We start from the raw sequence: 6,357 nt of genomic DNA on the forward strand, positions 1-6,357 counted from the left end.
CCGGGGCCCCCGACAAGCCTTGTGGCATGCGGTTAAATTCAAAAAACCCCACCGGGGTAATGAAAGCTGTCTTCTCCCTATCTTCAGGGTGCATGGGAATCTGGTAGTACCCACTCTTCAGGTCCAGCACACTGAACCACTTCGCCCCCGACAAGCTCTGTAAGGCATCTTCTATTCTGGGGGTGGTGTATTGGTCGGGAATGGTCCTCCGATTCAGTGTCCTGTAGTCAATGCACAGCCGTAACGACCCATTCTTCTTTCTCACTACCACTATCGGGGAGGCATAGGGGCTCCGAGACTCCCGGATGATGCCTGTTCTCTTCAGCTCAGCCAGTTGCTCTCGCAAATCTTCCAGGTCTCCCAGTGGAATCCGCCTGACCCTTTCCCGGAAAGGTTTGTCCTCTTCCAGCCGGATCTTGTGTTCAGCACTTTTGGCCAGCCCCACATCGAACTCGTTTTTTGAGAAAGCCATCCTCCATTTTAGTAGCTGGGTCTTTGCTCTCTCCATCCATTCGGGTGACAGGGGGGTGTTTTTTGGGAAGAATTCTCCCAGAGGGATCTCCTCTCCTTGTTCTTTCAGCATTTCATACGGAGGAACTGGGGTTGCTGGCTGCACTTCCCCTAACAACACTCTAGCCGGCATCTTCACTGGGGATGTTGTGGTGTTCCGGACGCTGACGGAGACTTTCCCTCTTTTTCTCTTCAGTAATTTAGTTGGTAGCAATTCGGGGACTATCTCCAACTCGTTGTTCCCCTGTTTTCTGTCCGTCTCAAGGACGATGAAAGGTCCTGGTTGTTCCCAAGTGAGCTTGACAGAAGCTCGCAGGCAGACCACCTCACCAGGCTGTATCACCTTTTCTCGTCTATCCAAACGCCAGACTCTTCCCACTCCTTCGGCTGGGGCCCTCTGCTCATGCAGTAAGTTCTGATACACCTGGGTCAGTATGGGGTGTATTTTTATGGCTGAAGTGTCCTGCTTCTGCATAAGTGGTGTCAAGAGTCTCCGGACTAGGTTGGTGTTGGTCCCAATAATGATGGAACTCTTGTCCGCCCCTGGTGGGCGGGGGCATACTACTGCCAGAGCATCGAAGACTTCAGCCTCCCCGGCCACGCTTGGGTCGAAGGTGAGCTTAATAGGCAGGAAACCGTCATATGGGAAATTCTGAGTTCCTAGACCCCATATCTCCAGTTCCTCCAGCTTCTGGAGAGGCAGGTGCCTGAGGTGCTTCTCATAGAAGTCCCTGTAAAGGAGAGTTACTTGAGCTCCAGTATCCAGCAGGGCTTTGGTATAGATTCCTTCCACTTGGATAGGGACAATGGGAGAGGGCCCCACTAATTCAGGGGGGAATCCACGTGGGGTGGCAAGGTTAGTCTGTTTGGTGGTCCGTACCTTTACACCCTTCTTCCGGGGGTGTTTTTCCAACTTCGACCCCCGGGGGTCACTAGGGACCGGGACGGCGTATGGTTGTTTGGAGTTTACTATTGTGACCGGGCGCCCAGCTGACTCCTTCACTGGGGCCCTCTGGAGTTTTCCGCCGGCTTCTGGGCCCTTGCTTCTGTCTTCGGCGGGCTTGGACACACTTGGCGGTAATGTCCCACTCCTCCACAGTTGAAACAGGTCTTTGACCTCACCGGTCTCTCAATTTGAGTGACTGCGGGGTCCGGTGGGGCCTTCTGCCTCTGTGGGCCCTCTGGCCTAGCGGTCAACAAAGTCATCATCTCCAGTATTTCCTTCTGCACTTGAAATAGCTTTCCTAGTTCAGAACGGGGCATATCATCAGCGGTTGCTGTCAAAACACTAGTCTCCGGGGAGCTCTGTGAGACATCAGCGTTATGCCATCTGATCCTTGCGGTGATACTGGACTGAGCTTTCCCTTGCTTCTTCTCTCCCTCTGTTTCCATCCGGGCCGCCTCATTGGTCTCTTCAATGAGCACCTCATCTGAGGTGGAAGGATCATCCAGGTACTGTCGCAACTGGAATTTAACATAGTCACTCCTCAGTCCTGTAGCCACAGACCTCAAGAACTTCTTCTGGATGACTTCTGGCCCAAGATGTCCATCCGAGTCTTCTTCTCGGGAGGCGGACAACAAGCGATCCTTCAGAGCGATGGCCCTGAACAGGAAATTCTGCGGGGTCTCCTGGGTGTCTTGTGCCATATTTATTAGTTGATGATACAATTCCGCAGCATCTTCCTCCTTATAGTAACTTTTTAATATCCTCCTGAGCTGTGTCAGAGTTAACCCATTCTTCATCTCCAACATCCTTCTGATGCTCAGATCCGGGCTAATGGCGTTGACTATGGCCTCTGTGATCTCAGATTCATGATAGCCCTTCTGAAGTCCCAGCTCCACCTGATGTAAGAGATTTGTATAGGACAGGCTTCCCCCTTGGTCTTTTTCCCCTATCCGTCCTTCGATTTTAAAATCCTTCCGGATCGTCACTTCAGGTAGGCGATTTTTGGTACGTCTCGAGGGAACTGAGGCAGACCTCGAGCTTAGCTTACTGTTATTTGAATCTTTGCACGAGACACTTAGCTCTTCAATGTGTCCTGCGATCACACCAGAGGCCTCCTTGAACCTTTCCTGTATGGTGCGGCACTGCCGTTTCAGGTCAGATAGCTGCTGCTCTGACTGAGAACCTCCCCTGTACTTTCCATATACAGGTTTTACCTTCCCTTGAGGGGGTCTTGAACTGGTAAGGGCTGGGGTTGTTTTCTGATCAAATCCCAGCGCCGTTGGCTTTACAAGGCTAGAGTTGGCAGTGCTCTGACCAGACCCTTCTGGATGTGTCAGGTATAACTTGGTTCCTCCAGCTAGCTGTACACTCGGACCCCTGAAGTTCTCCGGGACTTCCGTCCTCCACTCCAATAGGGCATAGGTGTGGGAGGTTTCACAGTCTGGTCTGATGGCGATCACCCAGGCCTTTCTATTTGGGGACAGTGCCTTCACAACCTTTTTGATCTGCTCACTATCCCAGGTTTCTCCCGGGAGGGCGATGGCTACGCTCGCTTCGGAACGGGCGCCTTCAGTTCCACACCACCGAGCCACTGTAATAGGATCCATGCTGATACCAGGGATGGGTTTTATTTGCAGAGGTACAGGATCCCGGACGAGCCCCCACGTGTAGCGCTTACCCCCGAAGGAGCGGCTAATTGTTTTGGGCCTGCACTCTGCTTTATTACCCCCCCCCAGTATTCTGGGTCTCACTCCCCTGGTCACAGCTGTGGTGCAAACTGACACAATAGTTTATGAGCGACAAAGGAACCGTTTAGACACAAGTTAAACTTAAATAATCATTGACTTTACTAAAACAGTTGTTGTAATACACAATCGGAACATAAGTGGTGCACATTCAGTATTGCGAAAGGCTGTGCGCAACAATTTCTTTACACCCCCCCTACGGCCGCAGGTATTTTGGTGTCTCCAAGTGGGACTAGCGCGCAGGCCTTACTTCAAGCTGCGCGCCTTCCCACTTCCAGTACACAACCACACAGTATGCGCCACGCAACACCCAACAGAATAAAACACAACCGTAACGGGTAATCACTCAGTAACTTCCCTATGACAGTATCTGTCTAACAGTAACAGCGCTGCAAGGCCTTGCCAATAAAATGTAGTAGTATTAGTCCTTGATCTTCTTTCTTCGCTAGCAATGTGAACTCAATTTGTAATCCACAGGTATTTTAATAGTAGTTTGATGCAAACAGGGACTGCGGATTAAACGTGGAGGGTGACTGCGCACTCTTTCCTGGTTAATACACAATATTCAATGGCCGGCCATCAAGCAGTTGATTAAGGCTTTCAGGTCCTGGCACATGTGGCTTAGGGAAACACACTGGCAGCGTGGAACTAACGGTCCCAGCAGCACTCCCCGGCAGTCTAAGTGTGTGTGAACAGTACAAAGCTTTGGGCCCGAGCCCTCTCACCACACGAGGCCCAGATGACTGGATGCTCTCACCACACACGGCCTCCACCTGGTCTCTGCACTCGTCTGGTTGTCCAGTTCCCACTTTCAGAGACGATCGGGAACCCTCCAACACTTGCCTGGATACTGATGGCTTGCTTCCGCACGAGGTAGGCCAGAACTCCACCAAACACACTGTGAAAGGGTTCCTCCAGGATGTGGGTCCCGAGGCCGAGAGACCTAAAAAATGGCCACACAAGGTCTTTTATATCTTCCCAGCATGCCTTGCAGCCCTGAGTGTTCCTGGGTAATTATTCATATCCCTTCTGGATGTTCTGAAAAAAACAAACCTTGAACACGCCGTTCCATTTCTTCGCCAGTAGATGGCATCAGACGCTTATTTACATTATAAGACTATCAATTCTACCACTTCAGATCTGAGCATTCTTAATAGCAAAAATTGCCCCCGCTACACACAGTTGCACTCACACATGCCCCGCAATAAGATCGCATATAGGAAGGTCAGTTGCATAGATAAAACTCCTCACTTAGCTGTCCGTACTTCACACAGCACTGAGGTAGATGGCTTTTTTTTTTTTTGAGCAACACATGTATATGAAAAGTAATGAAGGTTTGAGGGCAATCCATTACAGCATTTGGAGATCTGAATAACTGAACATCTGGGTATCGTTACCCTCCTGATTTCAATTTCACCTATTAGTGGTGTCTGACTTTGTCTCTTTATTATGAGAACTCTGGAAAGCACTTTATTCATATTATTTTGGAAGCACTATGGGCCAGATCCACAAAAGGGATACACAGGCGTATCTGCTGATACGCCGTTGTATCCCTGTTTCTATCTATGCGGCTGATTCATAGAATCAGTTACGCATAGATATTCCTAAGATCCGGCAGGTGTAATAGTTTTACACTGTCGGATCTTAGGATGCAGTACCGCGGCCGCCGCTGGGGGCATTTCTCGTTGAAATTCGCGCTTCGGGTATGCAAATTACCACTTACGGAGATCCACAAAGCTTTTTCCCGTTATTTCTCCGTAAGTGTTAGTTTGCCGTCGCAAAATTAGGGCTGCTTTTACAAAGTGTAAACTTAGTACACCATGTAAAAGTATACCCTTCTATCCGGCGTCGCTGTCAATTTTTTTTAAAAAAAAAAAAAAATTCCCGCCGCAACTCTTTTTTTTTCTTTTACACCCGTTGCGATTCTCAAAACTCGGCGCAACGTAAATCCGCGCAAAGCACGTGGGGAGCATGCGCAGTACGTCCGGCGCGGGAGTGCGCCTAATTTAAATGGGAGTCGCCCCATTAGATTGGGCCCGCCTTGCGCCGGACAGTTTTAAGTTACACCGCTGCAAATTTCTAGGTAAGTGCTTTGTGGATCGGGCACTTAGGTAGAAATTTTGCGGCGGTGTAACTTAAATCTGAACATTTAAGTTGCGCTCTTTGGCTGTAGATCTGGCCCTTTATTACTACCTTTAGTATATATTCACTGAACTATTATCACTTTGGCAGTATATAATGAATCACTGTGCAATAATATTAAAGGATCACTATATATATATATATATATATATATATATATATATATATATATATTTTTTACATAACAAACATGTTATACTTATAGACACTTATACAAACATGTTATACCATAGCCGCTCACTGTATCACTCGGCCCCACCCCCCCGGCACGCCGCATCATTGGATGGCTGCGCTGCTTTCAATCCATCCACTGTAACCAATCAACGGCCAGGCTGAGAGGCGAAGAGGATGTCGGGGGTGAGCGCGGGACTTTCGAGGGGTCAGGTAAGTATAATGGGGGGGGGGGGCGGTATTGTCGGATGTTTTTTCACCTTAATGCATAGAATGCATTAAGGTGAAAAAACGTTTACCTTTACAACCTCTTTAAGGTTGATGATAGTGCTTTATTAACCCTTATTTCATTGATGAATAAGTGTGCCCCTGTACCCTTTATGGCATTTGACTTTTCCCCCCCAGTGGGTGTATGAATGAGAGCCCAGGTTGCTTTCTTTTATTTAGTTCTTGACAATGTTGTCATGAATGTTTTTACTCTGGTGTGGTGAAGGTTTACATCTTTTTGATACCTATTAAAACTTCTGTATTAATACATTTTTGGTTTGATACATATACTGTTTCCTTCTGGAGCTGCTTTTCCTTAACTCTGGTCCTTTCCAGGACCTTAGTTACATTTTGCAATAGAGTATGTTTTGGCTCTGGGAACCCCACCCCCTAATTGGAGTGAGTCAGTAATGTATCCATCTTTTCTTATCTTTGTTAAGTGATGTTTATTTCCCTTTTATTTGTATCTTTCTCTATTTATAGCATCAGGTGGAGTCTAATTACTGGGATCTGATGGTTGCTGGCAGACAGATACTGGGGGCCACTGGAACTGCACCCTTCAGCTCTGGGAACCAC

Source organism: Rana temporaria, chromosome 4 (genome assembly GCF_905171775.1).
Source record: "Rana temporaria chromosome 4, aRanTem1.1, whole genome shotgun sequence".
Lineage (NCBI taxonomy): Eukaryota > Metazoa > Chordata > Amphibia > Anura > Ranidae > Rana > Rana temporaria.